Source organism: Dipodomys spectabilis, unplaced genomic scaffold, assembly GCF_019054845.1.
Source record: "Dipodomys spectabilis isolate Male_0828 unplaced genomic scaffold, ASM1905484v1 ptg000126l, whole genome shotgun sequence".
Taxonomy (NCBI): Eukaryota; Metazoa; Chordata; class Mammalia; order Rodentia; family Heteromyidae; genus Dipodomys; species Dipodomys spectabilis.
This window is the reverse complement of record NW_024870803.1, coordinates 2,367,457-2,382,838: the sequence shown is the minus strand read 5'-3', so window position 1 is coordinate 2,382,838 and position 15,382 is coordinate 2,367,457. Positions and strand designations below refer to the sequence as shown.

General features: G+C 40.9%; 1 protein-coding gene across 1 annotated transcript in view; it reads left to right on the top strand.

The window, feature by feature from the left end:
- The window catches only part of Pacrg (parkin coregulated), a 372,815-nt gene that overhangs the window by 194,103 nt on the left and 163,330 nt on the right, over positions 1 to 15,382 (top strand). The window lies entirely within an intron of this gene.

Sequence of the window (15,382 nt, the reverse complement as noted above, 5' to 3'; positions counted from 1 at the left end):
TCCACTACCTCCCACACAACGTGCCAGGCACCAGGGCCTTAGCTGTGTCAAGAAGCCCCTTCGCCAGCCTTTCTGAGGTGCCCTGTGAGCCTCTGGGCTCCAGCCAAGCCTGGGTGACTGGCGTCCATCTTACTGCCATGGTAAGGGCCGCCCCGGGAGGGCCTGGCGCCTCACTGTTTCACCTCAGTCCACAGGCCAGCCCAGTTCCTTCACCCACCTCCATGCTGCTGCTGCTGCTTGTCCCAGCGCCTCTAGTGTGTCCCGCAGAATGGGAGCTGTGCTTTTTTTGGTCACTGATGATTAAAAGCGGAGTCTATGTCTCTGAACTCTCTGGGCACAAAGTCCCCACCTTTTCTCCAGCCTGCCCGGCATTTCCACCTCCTGCTCTGGGCCTTCTTACTCCATGGCTTCTAAAGAATGCCCAAGCCTTGAATCTTCCTCTCCCAATCTGCCTCATCCAAACCCCAGGATTGGCAAGTGGCCACTCACCTCCCTAGGAATCCAGGATCGGGGGAGTTCCCCGCCACCCCCACTCTGCCCCCCCCCACGGTCTCAGGTGTGTTTCTGTTCTCCTGGTCTGACCAAAACGAGAAGATGTGAGTTCACGATTGGGTCCTTTCCCGGGGTCTGGCTTGTTTAATCATGCCGTGCTTTAACTGAGTCGAGGAGAACATTATCAGGATTCTAATAATGGTTTGGATTAAGCAGCATTCAGCCTCCGTTCTCCCTGCTGCTTTGGCGACTTGGAAACTAGCTCTTCTACCTTGAAGACCTCCACACAGGAGTAACTTCCATGGTCTTTCTTCCCACCGAGACAGGGAGCAGCACACCAAACCCAGAGCCACCTGATTGGAAAAGTATGGGGCCCGAGAAGTGTGCTCTCCTAACAGGAAGCATCTGACCAGCAGCTAGCCGCCTCAGGCACCAGCTGGGCCGAGCTGAGGGTGGCTTCAAAGAGGCCTCAAGAAGGAGATGGAGCACCCGAGCACATAAAGACTTTTTCAAATGTGCTTTCTCCTCTGGAGAAGCTAAACTCCAGTGGCAACAGTACCTTTCTAAAAGATGAAGTGCACACTGCATTGATAAACAGAAAAGGGCCAGAATGTTCTCCCCAGGAACTGCCTGTCCTTTTCCTCTGTGCCCACCAGAATAGCAACAGCAGCCTGACCTTCTCTAAAATAAACACGTCGCGCTAGGCTTGTCTGCTTTCCACAAGACCCCCCACAGATCCCCAGTGAAGACACAGACGGAAAGAGAAAGGGGCTGCAAATATTTAGATTATAGTTTTTAGAATTAAAACATATTAAGTTTGCAAGTGACAAGCCAAGGCGAAATGACTTTGAATTTTGTTCAATCTGTATTTAGAAATCACATGAATGAGTTATGAGAAAAAGGATGTGTTAAAAGGAGAAAATTGACAGCACACACATGCTAGCAGTCGTGTGCTGATGAGAGAAAACATTATTAAGAACTCAGTAAACCTGATTTGTCAGGGCAAATTAACTACATATGAATCTGGTCATTTCCGGTTCCAGCATTCAGGACAGTTCATCTCGGTTGGATCTCCTTGCTTTGGCTGCCTGTTCTTTCCTGTACACTGATCCTGACACTAATCGGTGTCTCTCTTCTTAATCTGTCTATGTCACTAAAAGCCAAACTTCTCTAGGGAAGAAATGCTGGTTACTATGTAAGCCCGTGTAGCTCCAGTATGCTCTGAGAAATGTTGTGTGCACAAACTAAATCTCACAGGTAGAATTGAGCATGACCAACTGATTTAGAAGTAAGTTGATGTACATCTTTCAGCTGTGTGGGCCAGATTTTCAAAAGATATTATCAGAATACTATTTACTTTGTCCAGGGGCAAAAATTAACCTCCCCAGCACCAGCTAGCAGTTCTAATTCATTTCTGCAAAGGCAGCACAAAGTAGATCAGCTCAAGGAGAGGAGAGAGCCAGGCCACCTGGAACTGATGCCAACGGATGGTAACAGAATAACCCTGGGGTGAAAAAAGGACATGTTTCATAGCTCAAATGTTTCAAAAATGAAGAGCAAAAAATGCAACTGTCTATTCCCTGCTGCTCCATCATGCAAGACTCCAGGTCTACAGGGTGACAAGTGTACACATATAGTCCCAGCTACTCCAGAGGCTGAAACAGATGGATCACGTGAGCTCATGAGTTTAAGACCAGCCTGGATGACACACTGACACCCTGTGTGAAAAAGAAGAAAAGAGAGAGACCTCAGGATTTTTAATGGCCTAAATAGCATGTGCTACTTCTGCACCCTCCTCCGCCCTTCCACCTCCCATGTACTACAGGAATGAACTTGGCTACTCGACGAGCCTGAATTCTGAGAGCAACATTCTGGGGAAGAAGAGGAGAGGAAGGAGCTCTCTTTGCCATCTGACCCAGGATTTTAGATTTATATTTACTCTGTCTGGTCAGGAAAGAAATGAGATCAATGTTGGGAAACAATGTCCAGCATCCATGTCAAGTGAATGTGGAAGATGACTCAAATCGTGGCTGAGAGGACAGTGACGAGCTAAGAACCGCAACCTGTGACTTCTTCCTCACAAGCAAGAACAACACTGTGGCCCTGTAGAGCCGCTTGGAATAGTAATAATAACAACAATCACTCCACACAAGGAAGGAAGGATTTTACAATCACAGAAGAGACTATCTCAACAATATTTAGTAAAGAAACCAAGTCAAACATAAAAACTTGGAGGATTTTATTATTTTATTTGACATCCTGAGAACTCAGGAAGATGTGAAATCTGACATAGAAGCCCAGATTCCTTAAAGGGAAAGTGGACTTATGCACATGAGCCAGTCTTGAATAGGATAGTGCAAACTAAGAGGACCAGAGTAGCGCTGAGGTCTCCACAGAGGAGAACAGAATCATCGGCATCAACTCAGAAGGGTAGGCGTAAGTACAGACTCTCTCCGAAGAAGCAAGTAGAAAAGGAGAAGGTAAGAAAGGAGAAGAAATGGAGGAGCCAGGATCCAAATGGGGGCAGCAGCAATGAGTTCCAGGGGGAAGTTCCAGGAGGTCAGGACAACAGGGACAGCGAGCAGCCGAGGTGAAGGGAAGACCTCCTTGGACAGGAAGGACGTTTGCTGTGCAGGCCCAGAAGTCCCACTGCAGTTGGAAGAAACCCAGTGCAAAGGGGCCATATCCACACACAGGTGCCCCCAAAACGGAAACCAAGCAAACTAATATAAAATCCTTCAAACATCTGCCCAGAGGAAAAAAAATGATGCAGGAGCACATTCCAGCCTGGGGCACTGTTCAGCTGTTGGCACTATTTCACTCCAGGCACTCGAGTCAGAATTGTGTGGTGTCAGTGCACAGCAGCTGCCTGCCCTTCACACAGCTTGGTGAGGATCTGCCCCAATGAAGACCTCGCAGCTTAGGAAGTGTGGGTGGAGGTCACACAGCCTGGATCTAAGGCTAAATAGTTGATGGAAGAGTTTAAAAACTGTGTTTGACTGAGGCTGTGGTTCAAGTAGTGGAGAGCCCTGAATTCAAGCCCCAGTAGCACTGAAAAAAGGGAAAGAAAGAAAGGAAGGAAGGAAGGAAGGTAGGGACGGAGGGAGAGAGGGAGAAAGGGAGGAAGGAAGGAAGGAAGGAAGGAAGGAAGGGAGGGAGGAAGGGAGGGAGGGAAGGAAATGAGTGAAGGAGGGAGGGGAGGAAGGAAGTGGAAGGAAGGAAGCAAAGGAAGGAAGAAAAGGTAGGAAGGAAGGAAGGAAGGAAGGAAGGAGGGAAGTTAGGAAGGAATGAAGCTATGAAATATCACAATAATTTTGTGATAATGAAGTCCAGAAAAGCTGGGTTCCAAACCTTCAAAGTGAATGGAGAAGATTTAAAGTAGTTATAAAAATCTCTGTTAAATGTACAGAAATTACATAGACAGCAAGGAGCTAAGAACCCGAAGCACAAATTGAGATGAAGGATGTGAAGTCAACTGTATCAACTTATGAAAATTAACTTTCATATTGGTTCTTAAGCAGCAAAATATAAACCCAATTTAAACACCTATTCATTAAACAAAATATTACTTAAGTATTTAAAACAATAAAAGTTATATTGGGATAAATTGTTTAAAGGCAGGAGTAGTTATTTTGTTTTTAGTAAAGTAGAATTTAATGTAAAGAGATTTCAAGTAAATGAAGAGGATTTATACTGATAAAAATATTCACAAATAACTTAATCATCATGACCCTCTGTGTGCTAAAAACCAAAGCATCACATTTAAAAAATAATCATCTACGGACACTGATATTTTCTATCTCTGTAGGAAGAATAGACTTTCTTGTTTTTTGTCAACGCGCGCGCGTGCGCGCACGCGCGCACACACACACACACACACACACACACACACACACACACACAAAGTCTTCCTTTAAGAGACTGAGTTTGGTGGTACTTCACTACATTGTACTGGTAACAATTCACCTCATTGTATGGTAACAATACAAGCAAGCCTTGTCCTGCCTACACACACACACTCACACACACACACACATACACACACACACACCTACACCTTTTTAACATGAGCCACATGATGTTTTCCATTAAATCAAAAGGCTGCTATCATACCACTGTGATCACATAAATGTTATTCACTAGAAGTCTGTCTACAAGAGCCACGCTTCTTATACAGCTTATTTCCCATGGCATCACTACTGTCTTTCATCTTACTTGCTTGCGTTTTATGTACTTCATAGCTTTTTTCCCAAGTATTTGAAGATGTATTAAAAAAATAAACAGTATTTTCCAGAAGTTCACAGCACCAGACAGCCAACCAAAGTGATTTCCCTTCCTGGAGATGGTGGGTCTTCCTGCCTAGACCGGCCTTTCCAAGGCCCGACATGCCCTGGTGCTCCTGTGTAACAGACAACATCTTCCTAACCACCCATCTCATCTTCCTCATCACTTTCATAGCGCATGTCTTATAGTAATTCCCTAAAATATGTGAAAGGTAATCTTTATTATCCTTACATTCTCCATCAAACTTGATCTTTCATTTGGCTACATTGAAAACTGATCTTATACATACGGATCATATGTGTGTGTATGGACAATATGACTGAAGTATATGTATATGAGTTTATGTGGTTAAAACAAAACTCCTTGGACAATTAACTTGCACTTCAACAAAAAAGAATATTAGGAAGTGGAGATGTGGTAAGTACTCGCAGGAATGGGTGGGTGAATGAAGATGGAGAAGGAGGCAGTTACAGTCAACGTACTTCATGTATGTGAGTGAAAATGGAACAAGGAAGCTTGAGGCTGGTTTGAGGAGAGGAAAGGGAGATGGTACTGAAGCAACTGGTATCAATATGTGTGGAAATGTAACTGGTATTTTTAAATGATGGGGGAAAAGACAAAATATTTGAACTTCATAAAATAATTATAGGAAAGAACAGCACAAGATAATCTGAAAAGAAAATCACTTTTAGTTAGAATGTAGAAGTTGTATCTCTGTTGTCTCCTGTGTTATCTGTTATCTCTGTTATCTCTGATGTTTTGAAAATGTTGATGAAGCTTGAATTTGAGTCATTTACCTGTGGTCTGTCTCTCAATTTCTGAAAATGGTTTAGATCCTTAGCATAGATGGTATGCAGTTTCTTGTTGGGATATCTTGATATGATTGGTTTTATCCCTTAATTTTTCTGGGAAATTTTAAGTAAGAGGCACATGTCTTTTAGAACTAGATACTTTTCATCTATTAATTCTCTAAAGACGTCTATCTGTTTTCTCTTCTCTTCTGTAATTTGTTTGTGAAATACTGTACCTCAAGGGACAACTCTAAGTTATCTTTTTGTTCTTATTTTCTACTTCTGTTTCTTGGTCCTATTGCCTGGACTTTATCTTCTAAAACTTTGAGTATTTTAGTTTTATTATAACTTGTCTGTCTTCTGATGGTCCCTCTTAATTTGTATTTATTCTTTTATGACTAGGATATGTTTATTCTCTTCTCTCTGTGAATATTTATTATTGATTTCCAGGGCTTTTGTTTGTTTTTGAAAGATATTTTTTCTTTAATTTTGGCTTTCTCCCTTATATCCTTTTCTCGTTCATTTAAATTTTTTCTCTATTCTTTATTAATTAAATAAGATAACATACGGGTTAAGAGCATAGGAGCATAGGAACTGCTCAAGAGGCTGAGATGAGGAGGATCACAGTTCAAAGCCAGACTGGGCAGAAAAGTCCCTAAGGCAGTATTTCCATTTAACTAGCAAAAATGCCTGACTGAAGACATGGCTTAAGTGGTGGAGCACTCACCTTGATTAAGCAAGCTGAGCAAGGCCCTGAGTTCAAGCCCCAGAATGGAAAGAGAGACAGAGATGGAGACACAGAGAGAAAGACAGACAAACAGAGAAAGACATAGAGAGACAAACAGAGACAGAGAGACCACACACATAAAGTGGAATCAGATGCCCAGCTTGGAACCCTGGCTGCACCATGTATTTGCCATATGACCTGACACAGAGTTACTTTATTCTCTTGGACATCACAGCCTCATCTATAAAGAGTGGATAATATATATAATAGATAATATACATTTATACTTTGTCATGGCCAGTCAGGGGTTTTTGTATGGTCCATTTTTATTAAATCTTTCTCATTTTCTGTTTTATTTAATTATGATTTTTGATGCAATAGACTTTTCTGTTTTCTGTATGTTGTTTGTTCTGCTCTTGAGATCCTTGGGTTGCATACGCACGGCTGGGGCCTCAGGGCAGCGCAGGGGTAGACCCCTGGCCCGGCTTGTGCAGGCCCAGGAGAGACAGACAGGTAGACAGGCAGAGTACTACACCAAAAATTTACGTATTGTGAGATTTAGTTTTCATTGTTATTTAGTTTCTATGCATTGCTTTAAGAGAAAGAATATAGCCTGCCTGCGTAATGATGCTTTCTTGAAATACACAGGCTTCCTTGGGTTCTCAGAAATGCTCACTCAGTATCATCACCCTTCCATGGTGGATGAACAGAAGTGATGTTGTAGATGTGATAAATGTAAGATGGTTTTATTGTGCCAAATTTGCTGCTATTGCTGATATGATTTGCAAATTACTTTTTCCTGATAGGCAGGTCAGTGACTGAAAAGATTATGTAAAAGTTCCCACTGGAACAAAAACCAAAACACCACCACTGCTTCAGTCTGAAAGCTTTCAGTGGGCTAAGGGTTTTCTAGAACTCTCCATCAGTCTTCAACAACCTTGCAAAGCAGGGACCCTAGTTCCCACCCCTTCAGTGACACAATTGAGGGAAAGGAGGTTTAAGGGCCATGTCCAGACTCTGGGGTCAGAACCTGAACCACGTCAGGGTGTAACCTGCTGCTTCTCCTCTTTCCCAAAGGCCAGCAGTGCACTATCACACAGAGCATTTATGAAATTAACCAAGCCAGAGGACAGGCCTATAAAAATAAACTATATATATAACATATAAAGTAGAATAAAAAAAGTCTGAGAACCATAAAAACATATTAAGAGATCAAATGCAATTTCTGTTAGAAATCAACTATTAAAGCAATAACCAAAATATTTCTACCTATTAGAATAAATAGCCCTGAGCCAAATAAGAAACCTTAATTAAATTAGAAAGTTTGTTAACTGCATAATAGCAAAAATATCACAAAAGAATTGTGCATTAAAAACAAAAAAATCATAGGGTATTATAGAGACTACATTAAAATATTGGCTCTATGTGATATATTAAAAACATTCATTAGAGAAGTCAGGTATAGTAGCACATTCCTCTAATCCCAGCATTCAGCCTGGACTATAAGATCCTGTCTCAAAAAATATTATTGCTAGAAGGGCACTGGTAGCTCATGCCTATAACCCTAGCTACTCAGGAGGCTCAGACCTGAGGATCACGGTTCAAAGCCACCCCTAGCAAGAAAGTCTGTGAGACTCTTATCTCCAATTAACCACCAGAAAAACAGAAGTGGTGTGTGGCTCAAGTGGTAGAGTGCTTGCCTTGAACTGAAGAGCTGAGGGACAGTGCCCAGGCCCCACGACTGACTATATATATATATATATATATATATATATATATATATATAAAATTGTTATTATTTTGAGAAAATATATATACATATATGTTCATATTTGTATATATATTTATATGTATACATATAGTACTAGATGTTTCAATAAGGAAAAAAATATAACCAACAACATGTCCATATTTGTTAGTTATAGAACACCTCAAGAAAACCAAATGTATTAGGTTAAAAATCATAAAATAAAAAATATTTAATTGGAAGAACAACTAACTAAATGATTGATTCCTGAAATTACTAATAAAATTAATATGTATTTGACAAACTCAAAATAAAAGTGAGGAAAGGAAGAAATAACTGATTTGGGGAATGAAAGAAGGGTAGGAAATGTCACAAAGGGTCTCACATTGAAAATTTCTCAGAGAATATTAAGAATAATGTTAATTCTAAAATTTTTAAATTTTGATATAATTAACAACTTACATTTGTTATATATATATATATATATATATATATATATATAGAGAGAGAGAGAGAGAGAGAGAGAGAGAGAGAGAGAGAGAGATGATAATATATATTAAAACCCAGCCGCTCATGTTGATATCTAATTTTTAATTGGAGGCAAATTGTATTAGTCTGCTAAGGATGGAGAACTTTAGACAGCAGGTTAAAATGAACCTGCACAGTTGCAGGAAGAGTCTATAGAATTTGTTGGCAAGCACTGTCTTGGATGTAAAGAAACTAAATCCTGCCACCGTAGTATTGGGAATGGAAAGCCACTCCCTGAGGTTGGCAGCTAAGTATAGGACCATCATGCAAATGTGCTACAGAATCTATTCATGTATACTTCATGAACATTTCCTTGGGTTTTTTCCTAGTAGATAACTAATTTTTGTATAATTTTCCACTGTACAGATATTTTACATTTTACTAAAGCAAAATATTATTACTAGAACATTTAGGTAGCTTCTAATTACAAATAATGCTGTTTATTTCATATACCTCCATGCACTCTACATTCAACCTATGCACTCTATATTCAAGCCCCTCAAGACTGCTAGATTAAGAATTATAAGCATTATACAGATCTGTTTGGCTTTCAGGCATAGTCTTGCTAAGTTTGCCCTATAGAAAAATTGGAAGGATTTATAATATGAATCTATGAAGGTACTTTTTTCCCCAAACCTGTTCCCTTTCTGAGTGTTAAATTTTCAATGTTTTGCTACTCTATTTTATATACTTAAAAATATAATATATTTTATAATATATATAATTTATATATATTATAAAATATTTACAGTACATATTAATTACTAATGAGTCTGAACAATCTAGAACATTTGTTCATTGGCTTGTACACTATCTACTTCTATCTTTAGCCCATTTTTAATGAGAAGATTCATTCTTTTACTAGATGATGACAGCTATTTTTATATTAAGGATATTTATGTTTACAGAAAGTGTCAAAAATATGTTACTGAATTTCTTATTTGCTTTTCATTTTGTTTGGTATTCTGGTTTTAAAAGAGAAACTAGTGGAAATATTTCTGTGTTTTCTAACTCCCTAGTAGCAAACCATCTCTAATGGTAGAAAATGTTCTCACTTTGCAAAATGTCATAGAAATAATGGATTTTAGACCCAAGAAATCTGTACATGTAGTTTAAGCTATTTAAGATGAATAAATTTTATCACTTTGACATCAAATTATTTTTTCTTTATTCTTCAGCAATTTCTCAATCTGTAAGCTCTGTCTTGTTGATTATACCTGAAGGCAGCAAGCTGCACAATAGAAACCCAGCTTTCTGAATAGGAAGTCAGTGGAGTCCTCGTGTTCAGAGCCTTTCCAAACCTTAAATCTTGAGTTCAAAGTCTTCACTTACTTCTTGACAATAGCTTTCAAGCCCATCAACACAAGAATAAACACCCTCTCTTCTTTCATCCTACAGAATCATATTCTCTTTATATCTGTTAACACACTTTTTAAAAGGAAAATAACTTTTTTCTCAAAAAAATCTTTCTTTAATTCCATTGGGACAATAAGAACAAAAAGACTTCCAACTTAATGTTATATCTAAGTTCTCCAGGAATTCGGAAGAAAATATAGAAACAGATGTGGAGATACACAGTAAAATAACAAAAAGGAAAGAAGGAAGGAAGGAAGAAAGGATGGATGGAAGGAAGGAAGGAAGGAAGGAAGGAAGGAAGGATGGATGGAAGGAAGGAAGGAAGGAAGGAAGGAAGGAAGGAAGGAAGGAAGGAAGGAAGGATGAAAGAGTCACCTGGTGACTCACCCCTGTAATCCTTGCTACTCAGGAGGCTGAGATCTGAGAATTGCTGTTTGAAGCCAAGCCAAGCAGACAAACCCAAGAGTCTCTTATTTCCAGTAAACTAACTAGCAAAAGGCCAGAATTGTAGTTGTGGCTCAAGTGATAGAGCACCAGCCTTGAGAAAAAAAAAACTATGTACAAACATAAGGTCCTGAGTTCAAGCCCCAGTAGTAACCCAGTGTGTGTATGCCTATATGCATGCATAAATGTGCAAATGCGTGTACACACACACACTCCTCCTGATGACATTTAGGAGTTTTCACACACTCAGATTTATCTCCTAGCCACTGTGGAAATGTCACAGCTAGCACCTGGTCATTCAGGAGCTCATAGCATTCCGTTTCAGCTGCCAATAAGAGGAAAATTTAATTTTGGGTTATTGTCACCCCAATAATACTTCATTAGGATGTGTCATGACCATATTAATTAATTTAATATCTATCCATATTGAGAGAGCTCACCAACGTACCCCCATGATTAAATAGCTATATATATGGCTTAAGCCTAACAAAAAAATAATTGTTCATAAATGTATACCAGGGTTATTTCTTAATCACTATATTCTGTATATCAGAGCTACAGTGTTAATTTAGATAGGCACAGTCTAGGCTGTTTTATCATCATATTTAGGATGCTCACTCTAAAGGAAGAGCCTGATAAGCCGGTGTTCAAAGTCATTAAGCCTCCTCAGAGAACTCTCCCGAGCCCTGTGCTGGCCACTTGATCACGCCCAGAAACCTTTCCCAATACACACCCTGCACGGGAAATGGGAGCCCTGCACACCCAACTGCACTCTTGTTTAGACAGGAGGCCGGCGTCAGCATCTCCACCTGCTGTTTCCACCTCTCATCATCCCTCATTACACAGTTCCTAAAACTCTTAGCTAGGTGCTGTCGTGAGTCCTTCTTTAAGAAGCGAGGAGGGAAAGAGCATCAGGCAGAAACCCCAGACCCCCACAATCTGATCCTGTGTGACTTCAATAAGATGAGATGACAAGGAAAAAGTACTATGGTCTTCATCTCCTGATAAATACACCTTACTTATCCACACTCTTACCATGCAAAAGTCAGAATCTCTCATTCCTGCTTTGATCCCTGTGTGTGGACAGTGCCCGGTGATGTATTGACGATGACAGTACTACTTAGGGTCTCTCTTTCCTATCGGGGCTGTGATTCTAAGTCTCTCAGTGGAGTCTCATCAATGCAAACTGTAACATATCCCTTGTTAAGAAAATAAATGACTCCCTTCTCTTAGGGGGCCCACTCCTAGCATACTGTCCCTTCTCTTAGAAACTTCCCACCTAACAGCATCTGTCCATCCGCCCCCGTGGGGCTCCCACAACCCACAGCAGGCTAGGCACTGCTGTGACAGTGGCTTCAATGTCCTGCTCTTCTTAGGGGTACATACAGTGTTTCCTTAGTTACCATCTTCCATGCTATGCTATAAACCCCAAGAGGTGGTCCCGCATCTGTCTTGTTCATTCCCATCCCTGGAGCAGCAATTCATTCTCCATAAATGTTGGATGGAAGAGCACTATTAGTAAACTGAGATGTGTAAAGCGCTCAGTTAAGTCTTGAGCTACTTTACCCACTCAACACATGTGTTACTTCTGCCATACCACTTGCGCCCTCCAGAGACCTCCTACACCTGTTGGGCTTCTCTGGGAGGCTTGAAAACAGCGCCCACAGACCTGAGGCCTCGGGGCAGCCTTCCTGCACACTCCCCCACCTCATCTGGGAACCTGAGCTGGGCTGCGAGGCCATTTGGTAACCAGTGGATTCTGGAAAGGGAGAGGGGTGGGATGGAAAAGGAGCCCCACACTGACTGCCACGCAGGGGGGGCCTTTCGCCTCTCGCCTCCACCCGTGCCCCATGCCCCGCACTTCACCGTCTCCTTGCTGCGGCTTGTAGACTCTCATACAGCATTCTATCTTTAGTTGTTTTTCAGAAGACAAAATACGGCCTGCAAAATGTTTAAATGCTGTAATAGGAGCTTCTGAGTTACCAAGTTCTGCAGTTATATTTAGGTGGGCTCCCTGGGTAAAACTTAAATGCCTCTACTTACATGTGTGTTTCCTTTCAAATGGAATGAGAAGCTGGTCTTAACGGGGCCAGAAATCGTAGTGGCTGCTCTGAGGGGTTTCATACCCAGATCCCAGCTTTACTGCTGGAGGGGGTAGAGTTGACTGCACTTAATTTTTTTTCCTTTTCAGTTTTTCATTTATTTTTTTTATTGTCAAGGTGATATATGGAGGGATTACAGTTACATAAGTAAGGTAATGAGTAGATTTCTTGTCATTTTTTTGTGCTTTCCCTCCCCCCATTCCTCCCCATCCCCAAGTTGTACAGATCTTTTCCAACATATTGTCTTGTGTTTATCACTGTTGCCCTGCTTCTTTGTCTCACCATTCTGTTGCTTCCCTTCCCTTCCCTAATTCAAATAAACATGTACCACACAGTACCAGGTACCAAAATCAAATACAGAGACAACAGGGATATACCACAGGGGGAAGAACACACAAAAGAAACAAAAGTATGTTCATACAAGATGACACTAAGCCAAATGAACTCCAAGACATGGGCACAAGAGGTTTTTCTTTGTGGTTATTTTTAATGCATTTAATTTTCTAAACTTCCATGTGATTGCACAGGAAATACTTAAGAAACTACTAAGTGATTATTTATACTCTTAGACTTTGAGCTAAGGATTTACTTCTATTTTAGCTTACCCTAATTGTGTGCTCTATGTCTGGCTAGTTGTCCTTTACTCTGTAGGAAATGGAGAGGTCAGACTCCGAGCTCTGGGAACGGTGGTGAGACGCTTGCCTAGCTCTGGCAGCAGGAAGCCAGGCTGAGGGCAAGGGGATGTCAGGAAGAAGAGACGCGTGCTAGCCTAGCTGGCACGCACGTGCTCTGGTCTAAGAGTCTCAAGGGCTAGGACAAAGAGGAGTGATCATGAGGACAGAGGCCCAGACTAGAGGAAAGGAGGGGAGGATGAGAAGCTGGGACTAGGAGAATGGAGGTGAAGATGGAGAGCCAGACCAGGAGAGAATGGAGGCCTAGACCAGAGATAAAAGTGGATGATGGAGGACCTGAGGAGGAGGAGGAGGAGGAAGAGGAGGAGGAGACAGAAGAGGAGGAAGAGGAGGAGGAGGAGGAAGAAGAGGAGGAGGAGGAACGCCCATAATGAAAAGAAAGACAGATGATTTTGCAACTTGGGGAATGAGAAATGACTGACTGGCTTTAAACGACTTGGGAGCCAGATAGGTTGTATCATTAATAAATTCAAGAAACATAAAGGGAAAGCTCACTGAGGGAAATATATCTTTAGTCCACACTGAATTTGAAGCTGAGAGGAAAGACCAGAACTTTCACGAATATGAGCTGGAACTGCGATGCCAAAAGTTTCTTCCAGTTGTGTTCACCAAAGCATGATCTCTTCTGATAGTCTGGTTGCCATTTTCCCTCCGTAAGTGACACATGATTTAAGAGCGTGTCGCTCTTTTTCACTAAGAAGTGGAATGGGTGCCAGGAAAGTTCACAAACCGGATTCAGATGCTAATTCTCACCCCCTGCATTCCCACTGAAGCATGCCTGCAGAGGAGAGCCTCCCAGGTTACCTGGCAATTCGTGTCTTGTTCTTTCTCTGAAGAACAGCTCACTGCTTAGCACTCAGAGCTGCTCTTTAAAATTGTATTTCCCTAGTCCCTCATAGTTATTGTTAATTCTTTCTAACTGAATACTTAAAAGATTCAGTTTTTCTCTCACCTTTTTAAGAATTGAGATACAGTCTATGATCTGTTTACGGTCTACCAAGAATATTCATGGTATTATGAACCAGCCTGTAGATTCTTCACACAACCATCTTGCCCAGCCTGCCTTTCCAAAATTACATTTGTTCTCTGATAATGGCTTTAAGAAGAGCTTGGATTGATCTCTGGCCATAAAGGAAATGCAAATCAAAATAAATCTGAGATTCCATCTCACCCCAGTTAGATTAGCCACCGCATTGGGAATTCAACACATGCTGGCGGGAATGTGGAGAAAAAGGAACCCTACTGTACTGTTGGTGCGAATGTAAACTATTACAACTGCTCTGGACAGTAGTCTGGAGGTTACTTAAGAAACTAAACATAGATCTGCCCTATGACCTAGCTCTACCACTCCTACATATCTACTCTGAACATGATATGGATATGATAAGGACATCTGCACACCCATGTTCATTGCTGTATTGTTCACAATAGCCAAGTTATGGAAACAGACCAGATGCCCTACAATAGATGAGTGGATCCAAAAATGTGGAATCTATACACAATGGAATTTTACACCACCATTAGAAAGAATAAAATAATGTCATTGGCAGGGAAATGGATGGAACTAGAACAAATCATGTTACATGAAGTAAGCCAAGCTCAGAGAGATACACAGCACATGTTCTAGCTGATAGGTGGAAATTAGGTTGATCTAAAACACACTGTGATATACAAATTATACAGGATTCTAGATACTCACATACAGTGAGACCAAAAGAGGATACTATTATGAGAGAAATACAAAGGCGCAATATATATATATTGAATGAATAATATACATATTCAAAGATAATAATATACATATTGAATAACATACTTATTGAAAGAAACTCTAATATATCAAAACAAGAGAGACCTCTCCTTTTTTTAAAGTTTTCATTTTTTGATTATATTGTCTTCTTTACCTTATGTAGGGGGTATTCAAGTGTGTGTCTTCAGAATGGTTGTGGGAGGAGGGTACAGAGCTTGAAGAGAAAAGGGTGAAAAAGTGCAGCAGAGGAGCTCACTGGACACTGATGAAAGTGAACTACGCAACTCGTGGGTGGAGATGTGAGAGAGGGACTGGGAGAGGGGGAGGGAACAGAAGACACCGTACGAAAGGAAGTGTGCTCATTACCTGATTCATGTATTTGTAATCCCTCTGTGCCTTCTATAATAACAATGAAGTAAATGAGTAATTTAAAGAAAGAATAGCATGGACTTTCAGCAGAAAGAGGTGA